Raw genomic sequence first — 14,133 nt, 5'->3', positions numbered from 1 at the left:
TTGCTTTTAGAATTAATTTATTTCTAATTTTTTAATGCAATGTAATTAGCTGAATTGCTCTTAGAATATAATCACTTGTTATATATTTGAATAAGTTAATCATGGCTTTGTGGAAATGTGACTGGTTTATAATTATCTAGGAGCCTGAAATGTTCTTTTTGGCTAAAGAGTATGATCAAAGTTAGTGGCCACTTAAATGGAATCACATTAAGTGTGACTTTATGCAAGGAGTCATTTCCTGAAAATGTGTCTTGTTTCTGTATTTAAGTCAATCTAAAACAAAAGTGAGAGGTTTTGAAAGAAATCCCTTAGACCACATCACATCTGTAGGCTAGGCAGTATGACTAATAAATTAGCTTGAAGAATGGAAGACAAAATGCATTATGTGAACTTGGTCAAGGTTATGATCATTCATAGACTAAACAGTCTCGAAAGAACTTCCTTGGTTACTCTATACATTTTATGATTTTTATTTTCAGTAGAGTGTATCCCACAGTTACATTAGTGATGGCCCCTTCATGTTTGCAAGATTTATAGATTCCAAATCAGATTCCCAAGATGCTCTCTTTCTAGATTTTCACAACACGGCTAGGAGGTATGATATTATCATCCCTAATTTACAGTTTAGCGAATGAATTGAGATCCAGAGATCAAGGCCTGATGCTTAACTGTTCCAATCATTCCTGGACAGGCTAGCCACCCAATAACTCTCCTTTCATTTCTGAGCTCTTTGAAGAACAGAATTTATCTACAGTAAACCAGATGATTGGTCAGACCTTTTCACTTTCAGATTCCATCTATAGAGTATCCTTCAACACTTTCAAATTCAGACAGAAATTATGGCCATATCTGCCATCAGTGGCCCTGCCTTCCTGAGTCTCAAGGAGTGCAGTAGGGAGAAGGGGCTGCCTGCCAACCAAGAACTGTGCTGGGTGTACTTTTTCCCTGGCGTTGGTCTGATCGCCGTTTGCATTGAATCCCTTGATCAATCTGAGAGCAAGTAAAGGAGCCCAGCGGGGAGAAATCCTGAGAGAAACACATTTGCTGGCATATTCATAGGGAAGCCAATACCACAGTAAGGTAGTGGGGTTTTTGATCTGATCCCCAATCTGGCCCTGATATATTATGTCTTGGCAAATAACTTATCTATTCAATCATCAAATATTTATGACTCATAACAATAACAAGAATACTATGAATAATGATAATGCCTGTATGAGTGCTAAGTCACTTCAGTCATGTCTGACTCTTTGCAACCCTATGGACTATAGCCCACTAAGCTCCTCTGTCCAGGGATTTCCCTGGAAAAACTACTGGAGTGGTTTGCTATGCCCTCCTCTAGAGGATCTTCCTGACCCAGGGATCAAACCTGTGTCTCTTATGTCTCCTGCATTGGCAGGCGAGTTCTTTACGGCTAGCGCCACCTGGGAAGCCATGAATAATGATAATATCCAATATTTCAGTTCAGTTCAGTTCAGTTCAGTCGCTCAGTCGTGTCCAACTGTTTGTTATGTACTACATGCTGAACAATATGCTAAGCATTTTTGTATCCACCATTGCATTTAATTCTTCAAATTTCCCTGTCACTAAGATTTTATAGATAGAGGGACTAAAAACAAGATTAAGATTAAGTGTATGTAGCTGAGCACTTTAGATGTCCTAGGTCAGTCCTTCTAATCCTGGCTGTACATTAAGCTCATTCTGGAAATTTGAAAAAGAATGTTCCACTTCAAGAAAAGTTATTTAAATAGATAGTCCTCTCATTGTACCCAATGGGATTTTATTTTTTAAAAATATTTGTTTATTTATTGGACTATTCCAAGTCTTAGTTGTGGGATCTTCATACAGAATCTTTAGTTGTGGCATACTAACTCTTAGTTGCCACATGTGGGTTCTAGTTCCTTGACCATGGATCAGACCTGGGTCCCCTGCATTGGGACTGTGGAGTCTTAGCCACTGGACCACCAGGGAAGTCTCTAGAATTTTAAATGTTTGCTCTGTTTTGTAACTAGGTGGAGAACTAATATGTCTCTATGCTGGTTAAGCAAAAAGGAAGAGGAACTGGCTTCAGAGTACTTTAACATTATAGAAGCGAGTGTGATATAACTCACCAATAGAATATTATAAATCCAGCAATAGTGATGTGCAAATACTTCACTGGGAGACGGCGTGATAATGTCATTTGTACAATTTATTTAATCTCGGTCTATTTTATTTTCATTTGTAACTGATGATACAAATAGCTTCCTCCCAGGGTTATTGACAGATTAAGCTGGAGACCTTATTTAAAGATGTACACAGGAAGTGACTAAAAGTGGATTATCTTTCCATATTTACAAAGTGCTCTGGAGACCTCAGTTCTCTGTTTGTGAAACAGCGATATCTTAAGGACCCAGCAAGAATATATGTGACAAATCTTTAGTAAAATGCACCAAACAAATGAAAAATATTTTTTATGATTCTAAATATCTAGGCTGGCAGATATATAGGATTCTTCTTCATGAATCAAGTCTTCCAAACATCTCAGCGCCCTAGCGAGTGACTTGTTTGGAGGTGTATCGTGGTGTTTTCGTCTCCCCAGGTGATGCTGGTGGTAAACACCATGCATTCCAGTGCAGGAGACGTAAGAGACGCGGGTTCGATCCCTGGGTTGGGAAGATACCCCGGAAAAGGGCATGGCCACCCACTCCAGTATTCTTGCCTGGAGAATCCTATGGACAGAGGAGCCTGGTGGGCTACCGTCCATGGGATCACAAAGAGTAGGACACCACTGAAGCCACTCAGCACACATAGTGTTTTTAAAATGTCTTCTTTAAACTCTCCACAGCTGTGTCTGTGCATTTGGTTTCTTGTCCTGAATTCTCCATCATAGTCAAAATAAGGGACAGCAAGACTGGACCTGTTGATCGTTTTTTGGACATGGAATAAATCAGAGCCTGAGAAATTCTCACTCCTACTTGTTTCAGCTGTAATTTTTTTGGTCACTTTTATTATCTTTCCTTTTCCATCCCAGCATCCTGGTAACCAAAGACCATAGGTATGCTGACTTTCTTTTTTAACTCTGCAAAATACTAGATCTCTAGTCTGGAGAATTTGGCTGACTAGAGGCAATGACCCACTTAGATTTCATTTCATCATTCTTTTTGAACTCCCCATGACTCTTAGGAGGAAGAAAAAAGAAATCTGCTATCCACTCACACACACACACGAAAGACAGCACTGTTCTTTAAAATGACTTTTATAAGTTTGCAGATGAAATATAAATTACATGAAAAGGTAGAAAGAGCCAGGCCTGGGTGTTTTGGTGTCCTGGATTTTACTCCTATGTTTGCTAAGTCCCTGGTCCTCATGAGGGCTGGATTTGGAGGAAGAAGGATGGTGAGTCATGGGGACTCCAAGTAGGCTGCCTGTGTAAGAGTGCAGCAAATCCAGAAGGAGCTCTTCAGAGAGCAGTGTCCAGCCAAGTTAGAGCTGAAGGCTCTGTGTGTGGACCCCATGAATACAGTCTCCTTACATGTTCTATGCACTCAACATGTCTTAATTACAGTGTGAATGCCAGCCTGCTTTGAAGAAGAGAACGAGAGCCTGAGGCTTCAACGGTTCCATTACTTTTGTCATTTTTGAGCCTTGCTCATTTCCATGGGTGTGGAAAATGAATTAGCATCAATATAATAATAAATATAATGTCTGCCATTTATTGATTATGTGTTATGTACTTTTCAGGATGGGCTTCCCTGATGGTTCAGATGGTAAAGAATCTGCCTGCAATGCAGGAGACCCGGGTTTGATCCCTGGATCAGGAAGATCCCCTGGAGAAGGGAATGACAACCCACTCCAGTATTCTTGCCTAGAGAATTCCATGGACAGAGGAGCCTGGCGGGCTACAGTCCATGGGGTCACAAAGGGTCGGACACGACTGAAGCAACCAAGCATGCACTCATGTACTTTTCAGGATAGTGTGCATTTGGTATATCTGTATAAGGTATTCATTAGGTTTCCATATGTTATCTCATGTCCCTGGCAACATTAGTCTGTTGCTGTATACATTTTATTATCCCCCTTTGTCAATGTAGAAAAAGATACACAAGGCTGTTTTACAAACTATCAAAGGTCACCCATCTTTCGGACAGAGGATTCACATTCAGCTTTATCTAATTCCAGAATGTGTGTAATCTCTATGATCAGAAGCACTTAGTGAAAAATACGCAAAGTGTTGACTTTTCCCCCCAAAGTTTCTTGTGACCGAAGCAGACTCTTTTGGTGTCCAGCTCCCATCCCTTTAACCATCCACTTTCAGCTAGTAAAAGGAACTTGCTGTGAACACTTTTGTCTTTCTGCCTGAGTTTTTTATTTTGTTTTGTTTTGTGTTTTAATCCTGACTGGGGAGCATGGTGGATTTAGGTGCAAGGCCGGAGAAGGCAATGGCACCCCACTCCAGTACTCTTGCCTGGAAAACCCCGTGGACGGAGGAGCCTGGTAGGCTGCAGTCCATGGGGTCGCTAAGAGTCGGACATGACAGAGTGACTTCACTTTCACTTTCCACTTTCATGCATTAGAGAAGGAAATGGCAACCCACTCCTGTGTTCTTGCCTGGAGAATCCCAGGGACGGGGGAGCCTGGTGGGCTGCCGTCTGTGGGGTCGCACAGAGTCGGACACAACTGAGGTGACTTAGCAGCAAGCTCTAATTGCCAGAGGACTAATGCCTTCAAGAGACACAGCCTTTGTCCAAGCACATGTAAGGAATAATGAATAGATACACCAGCAGGCTGATCCCTGAACTGAGATGAACCAAGGGTTGCTCGGCAGGGTGTCCTGCATTTCTCAGAGGGAATTTGCCTCAGTTGCCCTTAGGGACAACTGGATAATTTTGCAGATTTTATTGACCATCTTTCTTTCCTTATCTCAGTTTCCCACTCATCTACTGGTCATTCTTGAGGTAAGCTCTCAAATAAACCACTGCTCATCAAATTACTATCTCTAAGTTAGTTTCTGGTTGAACCCAAACTGAGGCAGGATCTCATGTCTTTTAAAATGTACGTATATTTGCATATATTTCACTGCAGGTGAATTAAGTTCCCAGGTGTTTCCCTACTTTCTTCTCAGTTCTTTCTAACTTGAGCATTTCTTTCCTTGAAGCAGTCCCCATCACTTATGTTGTACCTGTAAAACCCCAATCCAGTAATTAGTGTCTATTACTAGTATTAGGACATGTGGGGAGGTATTGTCTGAGGCAGTATTTGCTTGTTTATCTACTCTGTAGACTTTGAAAACCATGCCCTTTTCTTAAATGACCTTGGGGCACACATACAATAAAGGACTTTGTTAATTAAAATGCAGCTGGAGCATGAATAAAGCATCAGAGGAAGACTGCAGACAACACAGCCACTTGACTGTCCCGCTGCTTTGTTAGGTCAGGCCTTTGCCGTTATTTGCTCCCCTCTCTTTCTTTAATAGGCAGTAATCTCTAACGGTTCGTGTTGAGCATCATGCACTCCTGACCCCTTCCGTGAGAGCTGTACCAGCTTGGGAGGGGCCCAAGAGGGGAAGCAAAGCACACGGTTCAGAGCATCTGAGTGGAATTGAGGCAAAGTGAAAGGAGGGTGCCCAAGGACCATCGACTGGAGGGATTTGGGGATACATTTCCTCTCACGTTGCTTTATTACTTCTTTGTTCAACTTTTCTTTCCTCTCCTGATCAAATAAAAGCAGAGCCTTTGTGTTCCAGGGATAGCAGACATGGCATCTTCTACTCTCTGCTTCTCTAAAATAAGGATGTGTACTCAATGCATTTGGCCAAATATGTCCGATTCTTTCATGCAGCTCAGAGAGGAGATGTTTTTATGCTTTGTCCACTCTGTGTTTTCTCTCCCAGGTACCTGTTGAAGTTGGTCTAGGACTCTGTTACAATGGGGGTGACCAAATCCAAAAATGACAGTTATTCAAAGGACATGCCATTTCCCAAATACTCTTGTGAGCTTGCCTGCTTACACATTGTGAGACGTGGCATTTACCTTCATGGAATAATAATGTTCCTAACTTCAGAAGTGTGACTATTACCATTTATGAAATAATTCCTTCTTGATGAGCATTTCCTAAGTGATTGTGGTTTCATGCATTTTTCCTTGACTCGTCATCAGAGATCAATAATCTTGGTTGTGTTATTAGTCCCACTTTACAGATGAGTGGACCTATCTTCCCAAGTTTCTTCTGCACCTAAATGGGGAAAAACATCTTGCATTCTTAAAAATGTTTTGCACTTGTGCCATTCAGTAGGGTAGCTCACTGGACATGTTAAATACAATCCAGAAATTAAATCAAATGTAGAATCAGATCTAAATTCATCTAGTGAGCCACATTTGCTGTGTAGTAGCTAGGTGTGGCCAGTATCTATCGTATTAGACAGCACAGATTTTTCTATCCCCAAAAGTCTTATTGAATAGCGTGGCTTTCTAACCATCGACATTTGAATGATTTATGTCTTCTATCAAGCATATTTTATTTTGCTACTTTTTTATATTTATGAACATCATATACATTGAATTTAGATTGATTTTCACTTATTATAAAATAATAACCTTTTATCACAACATTAAATTTTACCCTATTTGTGTGATTTAATACAAGTGTGTCTTAATACACAGAAGCTATTCAGGTTATAACTTTTTTTTCTTATAAATTTGACTGAAAAGAGCCTTTCTGAAAATAATGTATTTTAATATTATAGGTTCCTTGAAAGAAAAGCTATGACAGACATAGACACTGTATTAAAAAGCAGAGGCATCACTTTGCTGACAAAGGGCCGTATAGTCAAAGCTATGGTTTTTCCAGCAGTCATGTATGGATGTGAGAGCTGGACTACAAAGAAGGCTGGGAGATGAAGAACTGATGCTTTCAAATTTTGGTGTTGGAGAAGACTCTTGACACTCCCTTGGACAGTAAGAAGATTAAACCAATCAATCCTAAAGGAAATCAACCCTGAATTTTCCCTGGAAGGATTGATGCTGAAGTTGAAGTTCCAATACTTGATGTGAAGAGCCGACTCATTGGAAAGTCCCTGATGGAGAAGAAGGGGGAAAGAATGAGATGGTTGAATGGTATCATTGACTCAATGAACATGAGTTTGAGCAAACTCTGGGAGATGCTGAAGGACAGGGAAGCCTAGTATGCTGCCGTCATGAGATTGCAAAGAGACATGACTGAGCGACTGAAAGCAGCCACATTAGGGGTTATTTGAAAAGGTGGCTCAACAAGTTGCCTGTCAGTAATGGATTTTCATTTCTGGTCACATATGTCTCGGATCATTTTTCTCTCTTCAGCCTAAGAGAAAGCTGGCTGTGGAAAGAGTGGGGGGACGAGTGTATTTACCTGGCTCTTTCTGTGGTATCACCTCCCTCTAGCAGACTGTCCACAATGCTCTTCTTTGCCTTCTCCTATTCATAGGATGCAGGTCCTGTATGTCTTTGTCTCCCAATGAAAAAAGTGTTTGTAAAATATTTTGGGTGCATGATTTCGTAGGACTCCTAATGCTATCTCACTCTGTATACTCAGGTTAAGTGCTTTACCTTTAGGGATCTCAGTCCCTAACATAATTCTCCAAATAGAATAGGAGCTCAGTATCATTAGTTAAAAATTTTTTAAACGCAACTTCTTGATTTTTCTTCAGCTTTGCTCTATACATTTAAAACGGGCTCAGATGGTAAGGTGTCTGCCTACAATGCGGGAGACTCGGGTTCAGCCCCTGGGTCAAGAAGATCTCTTGGAGAAGGAAATGGCAACCCACTCCAGTATTTTTGCCTGGACGGAGGAGCCTGGTAGGCTATAGTCGCAAAGAGTCGGACGCAGCTGAGCGACTTCACTTTCACTTTCACTTTAAAGCTGCCTTACATCGTCCCCCGTCTGGAAACACCCATTGAATGACCTAGAGTGAGCTCCTGGGAGCAGGACCTCTGACTGCCCCACCCTGATGCAGGCTGTATCCTGGGCCGTTTTGGTTCCCCTCTATGTTCTCCAATTATGACAGGATAATGCACATTGTAGACTCCTGTTTTCTGCAGTGTTTGCTTCTCAGAGCCCCACATCTGCTCCTTGGACCTGGTTGGGCTCCCATATACAGTCTAAGTAAAATCTGCACCCAGCTATTCTAGGGGACAGTTTGAGCTGCCCTTGCCAGCCATCCTCCTCTAAGCCATGAGCTGTATCCCATCAGGTTTACTCCACATGCATTCAAAGAGAATTCCTCAATGCGTTCCCCACCATTCCTGTCTACTTATTGAGATTTTTATAAGCCATTAATTTTATTTTCATGGAAAATATAGCAGTAGGATTCCATCTACAGACAAGAAGTTTGTTCTGCACGGAAATTTTTTGTTAGAAAAAAGGAATATTACACTATAAATCTGTCACATAAAAGTGATTTCCTATTTCTGTCTTAACTTGGATGCATCTGAACAAGAAATATTATCTATCTTCTGTGTACAGTGTTTTCCAACTGTTCTGTTTGTATGTTTAATGAATATATTTAATGACAAAGCTAGGGAAGAGATGACAAATGGGGACACAGAAAGCTGGATAAAGATGCTGATAGATACAGTCACCAAGAAACCCACATGAAAATGCAGGACAGAACTTAGCTTCATGACCGTCCGTTACTAGTGAGATGAACCACTGGCTTCAGCACGCTGCAACTAGTGACTCCACATAGACAAGGATGGTACCCCAGCCCAGTGGAGGGGAGGATGGGCTTGGCACCACCCTCACTCACAAGGAGCATGCGGTCTGATGAGGGCAACAGACATGTGAACACACTTCGCCTGCATATTGAGTCCTATGAAACCCTTCATCAAAGCATGGAGAAAGTGGGAAGAAGGTATGTGAAGAACTGAAAACAACTCAGTTATTAAAACATAGGCAGGAAGTGTAGAACTGATGGATAGATAGATAGATGAATAGATGCATGGATGGATGGGTAGATGAGTGGGAAGGATAGATAGATATAGAGACATATTTCATATTGAAAATAGAATTTGCTCTAACATTTTTAAAAGTTTTTATTTCTTATATATGTATATCTTTTGGGGAGAAGGCAATGGCACCCCACTCCAGTACTCTTGCCTGGAAAATCCCATGGATGGAGGAGCCTGATGGGCTGTAGTCCATGGGGTCACTAAGAGTCGAACACAACTGAGTGACTTTCACTTTCACTTTCACTTTTCACTTTCATGCATTGGAGAAGGAAATGGCAACCCACTCCAGTGTTCTTGCCTGGAGAATCCCAGGGACGGGGGAGCCTGGTGATCTGTCGTTTATGGGGTTGCACAGAGTCAGACACGACAGAAGCGACTTAGCAGCAGCAGCATATATCTTTTTAATTGTTCAGACCATCATCACCATAATACTACTGTCTTCAGGCATTAGTTGCCTCCTATATTTTTGCTTCTCTTCTTAAACTCCCCGTCTCTTCCTCCCTCAAATTTTTCACTTCTCCTCTTTCATTTTTCCTTTAAGTCTCCATTCTTCTCTTCACTTACAAAGATTATAGATTGAAGGTCCTTGGCCTAATCTTGATTTAGTGAAAGATGTAGATTATCCATAAAATACACCCAGTGCAGTAAAATCTGCGGCAACAAAGTGATAAAAATTATGCCCAGAGCACCTGTTCCTTGTTGTCATGTTTTTTGATTTTTTTATTGTTCAAGATTGAGAGTACTTTATGCATATTAGATATATTGTTTGCAAACTATAGTTCACATGCTGTAAATACCAGGTTTACACTGACACCATCCATAATGCACTCAGTAGGCCCCTCAGACTTCCCTACTATAAATTATTTTACAGTGGAATACATGGAGCTTCATTTTTTGACAACCAGCTTTTATTTATTTATTTACTATTTGGCCAAGCCATGCAGCATATGGGATCCTAGTCCCCCAACCAGGGATCCCAAGGCAGGAAGCCCAGGTTTGATCCTGCCTTGGGGGTGCAGCGTCTTATCCACTGCACCACCAAGGAAGTCCCCACATGCCAATCGAACCCCTTCCCTTTTCCTAAGGAGAACTCATGCCCTTCTCTCTTGACCATGTCTCTGTTGTTATTGTTTCTTCCATCTGAAATTATATTTATCTTCATTCTATGCCCCTGGCACTTACTAATATATCTAAATTTAGCTTCTTCCTCTGGGAGAGATTGGGCACCACTCCAACCCTCTCAATGATGTAATGCATTCTTCCTATAAACTCCTTAGATAATTTAAGCTACGTGTGCTTTAAAATGTACTTTTAATGCCTCCTTAAATATATGTTCCTCCAGGCAGAAGTCATTTCTTATTCAATTTCCTTTCCCATGTATTTTTACATAGTGAATAAATATATGTTGAATCAAATAGAATTAAACTTAATTTATCTTGCAATTTACTCAGTGAGAGAATTTGTCCAGGGTGAGTTAGTAATTCAGCAGTTAGACTAAATCAAGGAAACACTATTTATTCCAAGGTGGCCAGTAGTCTTTCAACTAGCATTCTCTTTCAGTTTATTAGCAAAATTGGTTTTTATGCGCTGTCCTAACAAAAGCTATACATCTTAGCCACATGCCCTCCAACTTTCTAAATGGGAGTGAAATTTGGCTACTGTGACTAAAATTGAAGGGACGTAAAACCTTCTAGCTGCCCACATCTCAGTCTTTGAAGGAATTTGGAATGAAAATTTCACTGTTAAGACCAGCCAGGTTAAGCACTGGTTCTGTCCATAACAACAGTCTAAGTTAGCAAGAGAGTCGTGTTTTTTTCTTTTTCCTCTTTTTCCATGATAATCCTAAAGGGCACAGAGGTGTCCTGTGGGGAATCATAGTATAAGAAAAACTAAAGATGTGTGAGAGACTGCTGTACAAAGGACAGATGGAAGGAATCAGCAGAGATTCACCAAGGAGACCTGGGTTTGATTCTCAGCTTTGTGCTTGTAGGAGGTTAACCTTGGGCAAACACATGAGGTCGCATGTCTTTTTCAAAGCCCATTCACTCAATCAGTAGACTATAGACCTCCCTGGTCATGATTGTACTAGTTAGTGTAGGCCATGTGGCAGTAACAAATAAACCCAAAATTCAGCTGCTTGAAGAACAAGAAGTTGACTTAGTTCTCATTTAACAATCCAGGGAAGGACTCAGTCCCTCATGGGATCATTCACAAATCAGTCAACAGCTATTCTGCTGCCGTCTCTGAGGAATTTCCCACATCACCCTGTGCGTCAACGTGACAGTCAGCTGGACCCTGGAAATTCTCCCAGGAATTTCCTAGAGGATCTCCATGAAAGTCTTTTTATGGGCCAGGCCTGCACATGGCACTATTTCCCTTCACATATCACTGGGGACGGCTTAGTCATATAGCTCCCATAATTGTACATGGAGCTGGGACATGCAAATATAGCTGTGTGCCTAAGAAAAAAGGAAATAAAAACAGATTTTAGTAGATAGCTGGTAGAATCTGCCACAAGAGTTACTGGTTCCTCTTTCACCCCCATCTGCCTACTGGATGGAGGCATGAAGACCCTAGAATGACTGAGTCACAGGATGGAAGGACCAGGTCTCTGAGCCACCACGGAGAGAAAAGTGACCTTCTGACCAGAAAAATATCAGCCTAGAATTGTGTACAAAAGTAATAAACTTCTTTATTTAATTTTTATTTATTTATTTTGATTGTGCTGAGTCTTCATCGGGCTTTCTCTCATTGCAATGGGTAGGGCTACTCTCTAGTTGCAATGCATGGGCTTCCCATTGCGGCGGCTTCTGTTGTTGTGGAGCAAGGGCTCTAGGGTACGTGGGCACAGTAGTTGAGGTTCCTGGACTCTGGAGCACAGGCTCAATAGTTGTGGCGCGCAGGCTTCATTGCTCCAAGGCATGCGAGATCTTCCTGGGCCAGGGGTAGAACTGGTGTCTCCTGAATTGGCAGGCAGATTTTTAACCACTGAGCCACCTGGAAAGCCCAGGAATAAACTTCTAAGATGTATGCCATTACATTGTGTAGTTACTTTCATTGGGCAGAATTACTGAGATTGATATGGTGTTTAATCGCAGTTGTAATATAATAAAAATGATACATCAATGATTAGTACTATTGTGTTTATTTTATGCATTATTGTTTGCATGTCAGGCATCCTGACATGACAATGCTTTGCTTGAAATTTACCTATGGCTCTTAAAGATAGTTATCATTTCTGTTCGCATTGTCCCATATTCTGTTCCCCTCCCCTACCTAACTCCACCCTTAACCTAAGAGCAGCATTTTGTTCTGAAAATTCCCACCCACTGCTGTTTTCCTCCCCTCAAGAATAAAATAATCTTTTTTTTTTTTTGCCTTGTATTTACTTTTTGACTTTGAAAATATTTTTACTCCAGATACCACACTAACTTTAGAGACATAATTATAAGCAAAGAAACAAATCTGACTTGTCTTCCCACCCATCTTACATTTCATTGACAGAGAAGGAGATTAACAAAAAAAAAGTCACATACACTATTTTAGATGCAAAGGCCCACAGCAGACGCTGTCATGGCCCACACATCTTTATTCTCATAAGGTCATAAATCATGCCTGCAGTTCAGGAAATCAGTCCTTTTCAAAGCTCGTGCAAAAAAAAAGAAGCAAACTTGAAAGGATCCAGATTAGGTATGTTAATTGACACTAATTTTAGGAAAACCACGACAACTAATGACTTTCTGCAGAATAATAAGCAATAAAATTAAGGTGTTGGATTTTAACATGTGCTTGGCCAACACGTTTTGTCAAGGATCGCAAGGAAGTAGTTATTTATTTTGGTTTCATTATTCATTCTAGTAGGAGTTTCCAACCATGGAGTGAATTCTAAATAGTAGCAGCAGTGATGAGTCATTCTCTGCGTGACAAATCAGGGATTAGTTGCAGGAGAGTTTCTCCAGGCCTGTGAACCTGGAGGAAAAGTCAACAGTGTAAGCTGAGCAGAATGGAAGAGGTCCTTCCTAATTTATTCTCACATGCCGAAATCCCCTCTCATCTAAGTTGACACCTCTAGTTTAAATGTTCACTGTTTCTCAGGGTGCTTCTTCATTTTAGGCAATTTTTGTTGATAGTTTAACCCTGGAAATATTCTCAGCTGTATAGAGTGATTCTTAAGCTTGTGCGTGTACTGTCTTGACCAACAGGCAAAATTCCCAACCCAGAGTTGTCTCTCTATCCACTCTGCTCATCACCAGTCTTTCTCTGATGCAGGGCCAGTTTCCTCTTTCATGCCCACAGCTCAGTGTTATCAGGAAATTCAAATTCAGAGACACACATCACATGGAGGCATTCATTGTTCTACAGTGAAGAAGCAGAGCAATTGCACAGAAAGAACATGGGACGTAAAGGATGGTGAGAATGGCCTCTTTTCTTTGTTCCACGTATCTAATCCCAGCTTATTTTTCAGGGTCCTTTCACTGCCTCCTCTCCAATTACTGACCCTTAGCAAAATCAATCTCATCTTTTCCTACAGCCTCAAGGTTACTGATACACATATCTAATGGTCCCAAACCTTAGTCTGCATTTTATTTATACTTTTTTTCTAATAGAAAGCAAACTAGGTCTGATGTACAAACTTAAAGGAGCACAGGTATGTTAATTTACATGGGCATTTCTGTCTCCCTTGTGTATTTTCCAACACATGGTTTTATCGTGCTTTTTAGTTGTCTGGCACTGTGGTGGGTATAAAGAAATCGTTCACTAAACTTTTTTTTTTTCACTAAACTTTTGATTTTTATTTTTCAACCACAATGGAGTAAATACATCATTATGTACTTCTCAGCCATTTGATCTTATTCACTTGTGAATATCATTGCTCTATTCTGTAAGCTTCTTACTTTTTCTCTTTCTTAGGCCATCTTGCCAAAGCTAACAGTTTCAAAGCATATCTTTTTTCAGGTGATTCCTAAATTTATATTGCTATCCCAAGCTGCTTTCTGAGTTATGATCCAGCCCCATGTTCGGCCATTTCCCATAAATGGCCTCAATACCTCCAAGACAGCTGATGCTCCTTCTCTGGGCCCTACCTGGTGGCTCCCATCTCTATACATTGTCACTGTGTGACCCAGGGGTTCTCTGAACCATCTCTTCCCTCCTCCTTGTGGTCCTTGTA

The sequence above is a fragment of the Ovis aries genome, chromosome 9, assembly GCF_016772045.2.
Source record: "Ovis aries strain OAR_USU_Benz2616 breed Rambouillet chromosome 9, ARS-UI_Ramb_v3.0, whole genome shotgun sequence".
Classification (NCBI taxonomy): Eukaryota; Metazoa; Chordata; class Mammalia; order Artiodactyla; family Bovidae; genus Ovis; species Ovis aries.
Note: the sequence above shows the minus strand (reverse complement) of the source record.